This window comes from Aegilops tauschii, chromosome 5 (genome assembly GCF_002575655.3).
Source record: "Aegilops tauschii subsp. strangulata cultivar AL8/78 chromosome 5, Aet v6.0, whole genome shotgun sequence".
Classification (NCBI taxonomy): Eukaryota; Viridiplantae; Streptophyta; class Magnoliopsida; order Poales; family Poaceae; genus Aegilops; species Aegilops tauschii.
This window is the reverse complement of record NC_053039.3, coordinates 276,622,740-276,635,130: the sequence shown is the minus strand read 5'-3', so window position 1 is coordinate 276,635,130 and position 12,391 is coordinate 276,622,740.

Below are 12,391 nucleotides of genomic sequence, written 5' to 3'. Positions count from 1 at the left end.
AGGGGGACAACATATATCGTTTCGCACTCAAAGGTGGCACGTTCCCTCTCAGAACCACGAGCCTTCTTGAGAGAAGCTTCGGTTTGCAAGAAGCTTATACCAAAATCTGTTCCTATTTGGCCAATTCTTTTACCACAACATGGTAGTACCATGACATGACATCAATGCCAAGTTTCATGATTTTCAGACGTGTTTTGGATTTACAAGAATTTTAAAACCAAGTTTCTCAATGTTCTCGGCCGAGCCATGATGCCCAGATGTTTTAATTTTATTCTCATTTCTTGCATGGGACCTAGAAATTCACCCGAGGACACAAATGTGATTTTTCAACCAACTTTGGTGCACGAGAGCATGTGCTTGTAGTTGAAATTTGACTTATGCACATTAAATGACCAGAAACTCAATTAATGTATAAAAAACGACAAACGAACCCGGAATAATTCCAAAATTTAACAGGGCACTAATGTAGTTCTATGTTGCCTTTGTTAACAAACTCAAGGGGGGGCAGCGTATATCGTTTCACACTCAAAGGTGGCACGTTCCCTCTTAGAACCACGAGCTTCCAAATCGGCCCAATTTTTTACCACAACATGTTAGTGCCATGACATGACACCATGCCAAGTTTCATGATTTCCAGCCGAGTTTTGGATTTACATGAATTTAAAATCAAAGTTTCTCGATGTTCTCGGCCGAGTCATGACGCCCAGATGTTTGAATTTCATTTTCATTTCTTCCATGGGACCTAGAAATTCAACCAAGGACACACATGTGATTTTTCAACCCACTTTGGTGCACCAGAGCATGTGCATGCAATTCATATTTAGATTATGCACATTAAAAGTCCCGAAACTCAATTAATGTATAAAAAGGCCAAATGAACCCGAAATAATTCCAAAATTTAACAGGGCACTCATATAGTTCTATGTGCCTCTATAAATAAAATCAGGGGGGAGGCAGCGTATATCGTTTCGCACACAAAGGTGACACGTTCCCTCTCGGAACCACGAGGCTTGTTGAGAGAATCTCCGGTTTTGCAAGAGGCTTATACCAAAACTTGTCCCAATTCAGCCAAAAATTATACGTATGAAAACAGGGTTTAGATTATCCCAAACATCTTGCTACCTAGACCAATAATGTACTATGATTTGAATTCAACATAAAATGGATACAAATATTTGAATTGGAGAGCGTATGGTACATCTAGTTCATAGTGAAATATGATTACTGCTATATGTATGTTTTTTGTTATCAAGATAATATTTAAATTATTGTATAACTTGACAACAATCGTATTCAAATAAGGAAAATTGATTCAAATTTAGTCCATATGGTAGACGACAATATATATGTTCACATGGTGGAGTAAAATGTTCATATATGATGGAAGATCAAAATATACGACTACATCGATTATAAACCGCAAGGTCACCTAACGATATATTCGAATTCAACATAACGTGGATTCAAAAATTGAAATTCGAGATCATGGCATATGTAATCATATAAAAAGGGACATTACTCTTTCTTTGGTGGGAATTGATTTGTTTTTTGTTGTTGTTGAGGGAAGTGCGAATCGATTTGGTACTGTGCAGGGTAATCTTGTTCTCCCGATTTTTTTTACATTTTTCTTGTAGTTTTTTCAATGGCATCTATAGCAATATAGTAAAAGGGGACATGACTCTCTTGTGTCTTGTATGAATTGTTTTTTTACACGTTAAGTTTGTGCTGCCGAACAAGGAATCCGCACCTTGTTATCCCAAAATTTTCAAGCTCGAGTATCTTTTGTCTCACCTGCTTTGAAACTCCCGCTTCTTCAACCCGCGCCGCGCCTTGTTATCCCGAAATTTGGACGCGCGCGAGAACTCTCTCCTCATCCGAAATCGCTCCCGCAGCCCAGACACGCGAAATCCCCCTTCTACCCCTCAGCCGGAAATGAAGCTCCACGTCGCGGTGTCAAAAGCGGTGGGGGTACGCTGGTAACTTACCCTACATTTCGGACAAGCGCGTCCCTAAGTTTGGCCCCCCCTCCCCCTTCGCCCCCCCATTCGTACACCGAGGCCGCCAAAACCCGCGAAACCCCACGCTCCTCCGTCGGCCTCCCGACCGCCGCCCAGCCGGAGACTCTTCCCCGACTACGTCGTCCACCGCAACAGCTCGTCGTCCCTCATCCACCGCACCGGATGAGGATCCGTTGTCGATCTCATCGTCCTGCCGGATCAGCCGCCCCGTCCTCCACCTCCAAGGAGTTGCCCCGACGTTCGCCTCGTCTATCGCGCCACCTCAATCCCCACAGCGCCGTCTTGACCTGCCCCACCGGAACCGCAGCACCCTCACCAATTCCTCCGATGAAGCCGAGGCCAACTCGGCGCCACCAAGGAGGTTCTGCACTCACCACTGCATTTTATCTTTTATTCGATCTCACGGGGCTGCCGGTGTTCGATACCGAGCAGACATGGCGTGTCTCCATCGACGGCGCCGTCGACGGTGCCGTCGCCGGCCACATCATCCACGGCGTCTCTCCCCCATGTCGTTGCTTCCTCGGCGGCGACTTCCACAACGGCACTAGCTGCAGCTGCTCCGGCTCTCGCTCGCGCTGCGGCTCTATTCTTGCTGTCGGTCGTGCTGCTGCACTGCTTCTGCTTTCGTTCGTGTTGCTGCTCTGCTCTTGCTCTCGCTTGCGCTGCTGCTGCTGCACGACCTCCGGCAGCTACAGGAGTTGCTGCTTTAGCACTCGCTCGCGGTGCTACTGCACGACTTGCTCTCTGCTAGTGCGTTCCCTGCTCGAGCGTCTGCTGATTTAGATCACTGCTTCTCTGCTACTAGTGCTCGAACGCCCTAAACATCTATTGCAATGCTCTGTTACTAGTTCAATCAGTTTCGACAGCAAAATTCAGTTTCGACTATGAAGTTCATTTTCTTCAGTTAAGTTCAGAGTGAACATTACTTACAGCATCTGTCGGAGCGGCCGTGGCGCGGCTGATGCGTTTTACATCTAGCACTTTTTGGTGATGTATTTTACATCATCTATTGCAGATGATATTAGGGTCCCACTTCAGATTAACGTTGTCTGTCTTGTCATGCTTCAGCCTCGTCGCCGTACACCTTAGCGGAGCTGCTCCAACGACGGAACCGTCCATCACAGCGGAGCAGTACCCTCGGCGCCGTTTCCAGAGGCCTCGGATCTTCTTCCCCGCCTCCGACAGTCACACCAGCATCATCACCATCCTCCACGTCCAACCCAATGATGCTGAGGTCCACAAGGCTATGCCAAAGAGGTTGTACACTCGTCGCATCACTTTCTTTCTCCATTCCTCTGTTCTTCCAATTCATGTGAGCCAAACACCCAGGTTGACTGAAATCCTATGTTTCCAAATGCTCTGTTTTGCACGTGCATTCCTATCCTATTCCTGTGCTTTTCCTGTCCCTGCGTTTATAGAATCCTCCAATTCTAAGGAGCCCTTACAAATTTACTTCATTTTCAGATAGGCGTCAAAGAAAACTCTGTGTGTTATGTCCTGCTCCTGCCGTGTCGTTATCCACCCCACCTGAGGTGCACCATCGACAGAAGCGTTCACTGCAGCAGAGATCCCCCATGCAGACTTCCTTTCGCCGCCTCAGATCATCTTCCCCGTTGTCGGCAGCCATGCCAACTGCATTACCATCATCGACTGAGCAGATGAACCTAAGGACTACACAGTTCCGGAAGAGAGGTCGCAGTCTTTCGTGTTCGCTTACGTTATACATCGGTTATTATTACCTGCTACTTTATCGTTCAATCTTGAGTTTTGAATTGCCCATGGGTCTCATATCGAGCCAGCAACGAATAGTATCTGTCTACTATCTGGTTCATCTGGGGTCTTCTATGTGGTTCATGTTGGGTGGGCAACAAACAATAGATGATCCATTGTCTATCTTTTTAAACTGAAGATATAATCTACCTGCTATCATTAGTTTTGGATCCATCCACTCGTTTGCTACCATCAGTCTTGATTTTTGCATGCACCCCTTAGGCCTTACAAAATCTAACTATTTTTTATTATTATGCATGTCAGATATTGTACACAATCGTACTGAACATGTAGAGGACAAGAGAAGACCGTTGTGTGCGAATATAATGTCATGCAGACGCCGCTCCATGGTGGGCGAAGTGCCCCCCCCTCTTGCATTTCCAGATTGTATTCCAGAGGAAGATAACTGTTCAGATGGAGATTCAGAAGGAGCCGACCACGCCTGTTTACCACCTGAGGTGTTTTCTCTAACCTGGCATGCTGATGTTGGTCATATCATGCATATGGCGCCTTGCATTGCTTACATTATACATCTTATATGTCATCAGCTTAGTTTAGATTTGCTTTGTGTGAATGCCACCTGTTTGGTTTCTATATCATACTCCCACCATTCCTAAATATTTGTCTTTTTAGAGATTTCAACAAGTGACTACATACGGAACAAAATGAGTGAATCTACACTCTAAAATATGTCTATATACATCCGTATGTGGTAGTCCATTTGAAATCTCTAAAAAGACAAATATTTAGGAACGGAGGGAGTATATGGGAATTATGCAATGCCATCTTCTTTAGCCAGGCATCATATACGTGAATCATGCAATGCCATCCTGTTTAGCCAGTCATCGTATATGTGAATTGTATTGTGCCATATTTTTTTCCATAATGTATTCCATTTGTCAACAATGTTTATACATTCATCTACTCTTCCTGTGCATCAGCCATTTGCGTCGGTCATGGGAAAATCTGGAGTGAAAACAAGGTCTTCTGAGCAGTCAGTGCTACCTGTCGATGCAGATTTCTTGCTGGTTACAGATAGCTCCTCAGAGGAGGATTCAGAGAGAGATGACCAGTCGTATCCCCCCCCCCCCCCGAGGTGCATGCTCTAACTTGGCTTGGTTATATTGCTCATATCATGCATATGGTGTCTTGCATTGCCATGCCATCTGCTTAGATTAGACATGCTTTGTGTGAATGCCTCCTGTTTGCTTTCTATATCAGATATGTGAATTATGCAATGCCATGTTTTTCAGCCAGTTATCATATATGTGAATTATGCACCGCCATGGAGCCAGGCATCATATATGTGAATTATCTCATGCCATCTTTTTTTTCATTACGTATTCCATTTGTCGACAATCTGTGTATATTGAACTACTCTTCATGTGTATCAACCATTTGAGCCGGTTATGGAAAAATCTGGAGTGAAAACAAGGTCTTCAGCAGGCAATGGTACCTGTTGAAGCATATATCTCGATGGTTACAGGGAGCTCCTCAGAGGAGGATTCAGAGACAGATGACCAGTCCTATATCCCACCAGAGGTGTATGCTCTAAGTTGCAATGTTTATATTTCTCATATGATGCATATGGTGTCTTGCATTGCTTAGTTTAGACATCATATGCACAATATTGAATTCTATCTGCTTAGTTTAGAGATCATACATGCGAGTGCCAGCTGCTTAGTATATGAATCAATTATGTCAATTATATCATGCCATCCTGTATACTTAGACAACATGTATGTGAATTATTTCATAACAACCTATTTTAGAAAGACATCATATAGTTTTGTCATGTCATCCTGTTTAGGTGCTCATCATATGTTGAATTATGCCATTATATCATGTTAAGTTATCCATCATATATCTGAAACTGTGTCATGCTATCCTGTTTAGTTAGGCATCATATATGTGAAATTGTGTCATGCTGTCCTATTTGGTTAGACAACATATATCTGAATTACCACATCTGTCTATCATACAATGTCTATACGTTCAATTTCTTTTCTTGTTTATCAGCCATTTGAATTGGAGGGGGTGATGGCAGTATCTAAGGGAGCAAAAACCCGTTCTTCACAAAAGACAGTGCTACCCGTCGATGCAGATAGAACCATGGTTGTACTGGCCCACAAACTAGCCCCACCACACATAATCGAGACTCTTCCAGATTGCACACTTACACCGTTGGGCAGAGAACCAGCTACAACCCATCTAACTGCAACCCCAGCGGATAGTAACCCACTTATAGTTGACAAAGCACCATGTCCACCACAGAGTACCCCCACACGAGCAGTTTGTAAAGCTACTGCAGTGCCCAAAGCACGAAGACCACCACAGCTAACCCAAACTCCATGTTTAAAGCAGAAGAGCAACTGTTCTCAGGTCAGATTCCGTAGCTATGGTCCATACTCCTTTGTTGTTGCATCACTGTATTTACTCATACCAACTACTTTCGAATTTGAAGGATCCAATTGAAACTTCAATGGCGCAACAGGTATGTTTTAAACCTATTTCTTTAACTGGATTGCTGTTCTAACTTCTTGATCTATGTTGATTTCAGTTTAAGTTGTATAAACAGTTATGTTCTCATGTGATGCACATTACAAGTGCTGCCAATGCTGTGTAGTTTCTCACACTTATATTCTGTCTATGCTGGTGTGTCTTAAAAATATATGAGTTGAACTGTGTCTCTATCTTGATTAGGGAACATAAACTAGAATGATATGGACAATACAGTGACCATAGTACATAGATATATGTTTGTTTCATGTTGTTATCCTGTCCACCTTACTACTGAACCGGTTTACCAAAATGAGTTTCGTATACTACAAGCTAAACCTGTGATGTGTCTGCTTGTTTCTCTTGTAGTATGCAAACAGAATATTGGAGAAGAGCACCCCACTATGCAATGGTAGAGAAAGTAATGCAGATAAGGTTCAAGATAGTGAGACAACCCTGTTGGTCTCCAAGAAAGGTGATAAAAACGATCTTGTAGACAGTGAGAAAACCCCACAGTCCTGCGTTGATGTAGTGTTCGAGTTACTGGCCAGTACCGCTGGCACAAGCTCTTCGAACTCGCTGCCTGAATCACTTCGGGTTCTTCAGTCTCAGCTACAAGCTGAAAGGCATCAGTCAGCTGTGCTGCGGCAAGAAGCCGAAGGACTGAGGAAATCCCTGCAGAATTCAGATGCGTACTTTCTTGTGCAACAGCAAGCGCTGGAGGATTTAAGCGCCAAACAAGAGAAAATTAATAAGCTTGCTAAGCATCTTGCCAGCATTATGGGTACCCAGGATATTGTTTCTTGAACTCTTCTCAAGTGGTTTCAGTTCTGGACTTGTTTTGCTGCGGCGTTTATATGCTGCTTTGTTCCCTATATTTGCACTGGTGGCGAACTTTGATGCCAGTGGATGTAATATGTGTAATAGCCGTGATAGCCTAGCATAAGTTGCTTGCTTATTTATTTCCTTGTTGTCTTGTTTATTTGTTTGCTTGTAGTCAGTGCGGTTCTTTTTCCGCGGTTTGCTAGTGGCTGCAATAACCTATTTTTTAAAACTAGGCCACAATAACCATGGGCTAATATTTACTGTAGTGACACTGGGCCTCCTACGGGCCGTAGAAACAGTGGGCCTTCTATGGGCCGTAGAAACAATGGGCTTTCTACGGGCCGTAGAAACAATGGGCCTTCTACGGGTCGTATCATCAATGGGCCTTATACGGGCCGTATGATCGATTGGCCAAACATGGGCCAATAACAGGCCGCATTATGGCCGTAAACGGGCTAGAGTTGGAATCGTCCGTTCATGGGCCGACCATAACGGGCCATCGTTAATAGGCCGCATTTGATGACGCTATGAAAACGGCCCAACGTATTAACGGACCACAAACGGGCCGACTGTAACCACGGGCTGAATTTGGCCCACAAGCAGAAAATGATAGTAACGGGTCGTAAGTAAACGAATGCTGGAATTGAGCCCAAGAATAAATGGGCTCTGAGAAGGCCGAAAAATAACATGGGTTGGAAACGGCCCAACGGAATAACGGGCCGTTAATGGGTATAAAGTGATACACTGTTCATTACGGGCCAGTTTCACCACGGGCCGTTAATGGGTGTAAAGTGATACACTGTTCATTACGGACCAGTTTCACCACGGGTCGTTAATAGGCCAAGAGTTACATAGGGCCTCATATGGGCCGAAAGACGTCATGGGCCATACATGGGCCAGAAGTGAAAACGGGCTGGAATCATATTGGATGGCCCAGATGACGCTACTGGGCCTAATTCGGATAGGGCGTAACGGGCCTTGGGTTAGCGGGCTGTAAATGGGCTATATGCGAACAGGCCGTTAACACGCTTTCCATGGGCCGGCCCGCCACCTTTTGACCAAGTCAAATGGGCCCGCCTTTTCACAGGAATGGGCCTCTGTTGGGCCGTGCCATGTGTCGACGTATCATAGGCGCCTTCTGTCCAATGAGTGGATGACATCTGTCCCAACGATGAGCCGACACGTGTTTCCTCCAGCCAATGATGATTTTACACGTGGAAAATCCCCATTGGTCGGGGCTGTTAACGAGTTATCAGATCCAAAACCCGACCCGATAGCTTAACGGCGTTCCGTTACGGTGGATGCCACGTGTCGGTCACCCTTGACGAAAGCACTTCTGTGACGCGCGATTTATCGTCATGGAAGTGCACACTTCCGTGATGATAATTTTGGTAATGTCATGGAACACTTCCACGACAGCACAGGTATGACTATCTTGATTCTGTCATAAAATCTTCATGGATGTACATGCATGACAAAAAACGCGACCTACTGTGACAAACACGTATCATCACGGAAGTGTATTTTTTTGTAGTGTAAGTTCTTCCCACTCCTAAGAGATGAGGTCTTCATGATAATCTTCTCCAAGAGGAGGTCTTGAAATCCACAAGTGGATACTCTCCTAAGAGGTCTAGATCTCCAATGGAGTGGTAGAAGGAGCAAAGCTCTCAAATATCACACATATGTCTTTGCTAACCCTAAACATGACCCTAGGTACGGAATATATATGCTTGGGGATGAAGTGGACGAAGTGAAGGCCCAAAACAGCAGCTTCAGCCGGCCATCCTGGTGGGCCCGTGCGCACGGGGGTCCCGTGTGCACGGTACACGCCTGTGCGCACGGGATGCTACAGCGCCTGCTTCCTGGGTAGCCCGTGGGCACGGGGTCTCGGGGGGGCCGTGCGCACGGGGTCGCCTGGGACTTGCAACCTTGCTCCTCTTGAACTCCTTGTCCTTCCTTATGGACTTGGGGTGCTTCTCCTTCTCCTTGGTGATGTTCCTTAGCTGCTTGGGAGTGTTCCTCTTCATACCTAATGATACATACTGCATTTTGGTGAGGTAGCAACCAAGTTCCACTCGTGTCCATATGCATGTCAAGTAGGAAGGAGTTCACCTCGGTTTTCATTGCGCGTGCTCTAGCTCTTGTCATGGGTCCACGTGGTGCTTGATGTGTTTGTGTAGATTCCATGGGGATGATGGAAGGATGCTTCGCATCATCTTGTCTCTCCTCATTCTTCTCATATTGATACATCCTCGATCTTCGAACACTTCATCCACATAAAACTTAACCGAACTTTTTATTAGAGGGGTTAGTACATATAACATCAAATCCCATCATGTCTTGTTGTAACATTATTGTATAATTATATTCAAACATTACCCATTGTATGCTATCACAACTTTATGGTTCCCAATTCAATGGGGCTCAACAAGATTTCAAACATAAGAAAATAAAGAAACTATAACAGTGATCTGTGAAAACGAGACAGTCTGTAAAGATGCAGATGGTACATATACTTTTGTAACTCAAACAATTCTAAAAAATTAGGATATAATAAAAAATTGCCCATTTCATTCCCCTAATCCCTTCACAGTGATGACACTGAAAACTGGTTTCATTGACAATGCCCTGAAATTGCATTGTCCCATGGCAATTGTGTCTGATCGTGACAGGATTTTAACCAGCCAGCTATGGTAGGATATTTTTAAGGGCATGAGCGGTGAGCTATGCTACAGTTCAGCATACCATCCCTAATCGAATGGCCAGACTGAACACGTGAACTGGTGTATTGAAAATTACTTAAGGTGCATGACATCTACAGAACCTAAGAAGTCAACTGAACATTTGGCAATGGCAGAATATTGGTACAATATGTCCTTCCACTCCTCGTTGCAGAAAATTCCATTTGAAGCTCTGTACGGCTATCCACCACCAAGCATCAGTGAGAATATCCTACCTGACAAATCAGTACAAAGGCACTGGAGTTTTTGCACGACAGAGATAAACGGATGCAGCAACTGAAAGCTAACTTGACAGTCGCTCAAGCACGCATGAAGAAATATGCAGATCAAAAAAGGTCTGAGCGCATTTTCCAAGAGGGTGATATGGCTTACCTGAAGATGCCACCCTACCGTCTTAATGCAATTGGCTTGCATACACATATCAAACTGCAGAGCAAGTTCTACTGGCCTTTCCGTGTGCTTGCGAAAGTGGGCAACGTCGCTTATAAACTCTTGCTACCTGCAATTCCCAGATCCATCCGGTGTTTCACGTCAACCAATTGAAAAAGAACACATTGACCCCAGGGCAATACCTTGTGTGGATCTTCCATTGGTGGGCTCTGATGGATTCATCAAAACCGAGCCTGTTCTGGTCTTTGAAAAATGGCAAATTCCTTGCCACAACCTACATGTGGTTCAATGGCACGTGCAATGGGCTAATTTACCTCCTGACTGTTGGTGCTAAAACCGGCAGATCTCGAGTAAGGGTCCTAAGCTGTTAGTCTAAAAACAATAGTAACAGGGTACGAAGGGAGACGATGTTTATCTAGGTACGGGCCCCCTCAAAGAGGTAAAATCCTACGTCCTGCTTTGATTATATTGATATACCTCGAGATCGTATGATTGTGTTCTAAACCCTAAGACTGGTAATCGTTCCTCTAAAGTCTAAACCCCTCGGCTTATATATGCACCGGAGGTATGTAGGTTATACATATGGTCGATTTCCAATATGGCAGCTATAGAGCAATCCTTGAAGTGTACGCCAAGTCTTCGGAGGTTTTCATCTTCATCACGCCGAGGTTCATAGCTTCGGTAGTCCTTCCATTTAGTGATCGTCGGGTCATAAGCCCGGCCCGTGGACTGTGGGCCGTACAAGTTAGTACCCCCTTAGTCCAGGACACCGTCACTGACGATGCCAGCTGGGAAGACATGGACTTCATAAGAAGACATTTCCAACATTCTTCAAATCTACGATACAAGCATGGTTTAATCGAGCTTCGTCTCCTTAAGGACAAGTTCGTTTTTCGGGGAGGCATTGTCGGGCTCTGCATCTATTAAGCCTGCTCTGCATCTGTAATGGGTATTGAATTGTCATTTGAGCCTTCGGCTAAAACATAAACATATACTCACTCTGTTCCTTTATATAAGATGTATTCGTTTTTCGATAAAATTCCAGAATGTAAGGTGCATTTTTTCTAATTTCTCATAATTACCTTGTTAGCCCTTCAGGAAAAACAGAAAGTATCTCTCTCCTGATTGTCTGTATCTCTCCTTGTAGCAAAAGAAGGAAAGTATCTCTTTGTCGATTGCATGTACTCCGTCCATTTACTTATACAAGGCCACTGTGAAATATACATTTTGCATCTATACAAGGCCACCAACAGTAATCGAGGCAAAATTAATGATGTTTCTTCGTACTAGCAACTTGTTTAATACTTGCATGCATGCATTCATAATGACACTTAGGGGGTGTTTAGTTCCAGGGACTTTTTTGTGTTGGGACTAGAAAAAGTCCCTAGCAAACCAAACAGGGTGGGACTTTTTTGGGACTTTTTGCTAAAAGTCCTTAGAAGCACCTCCTTGAGAGTCTTTTTCAAAAAATCCTAGGGACTAAAAAAAGTCCTAGAACTAGAGAACCAAACACCATCTTAGTCATTTCCTTCATTCAGTTTTCTTGGCATGTGGTGTATCAATAGTTTTCTTGCATGCATGTGATGTATTAATGATCCCAGTAAACGAAAAAAAACATGTACTAATTTTTACCTTGATACCTGTAATTTGAGTTTGTGGCCTTGTATATAAAAATAGAGGAAGTATCTCTAACTTTTCTGAAGTAAATGATTTACTTGTCACTAACCAACAAATTTGCCCAGAGTAATTTCGTCTTGACATGTCGATAACTTTATGCCTTGGTCACCATATGCCGAAAATAATACACTTTACATAAAAGAACGAAGGGAGTATCTGATAGCAATATACAACTCAGAGAGCATATTCCCTCAACTCAAACTCTTTGGCAACCCTATCTTCCCAAATTCCCCACTCCGATGAGAGATGAGATCGAGCCATGGCACCGTCGCTATGCCAGACTTTTCCCTTTCCAAATGCCCTGTCTGCCCACCAGAAACAAGATCTGATTAAGGATCGTGCCATAACCTTGACTTCCGGTCGTTAAAAGAGTACAAAAGTTTCCGAAGTTGCCGGTTTGGCCCCGGGTTACGAGATACCACTGCGGGCAAATGAAGCGATCTAAATTCTTACGAAGAACAGCACCAACAT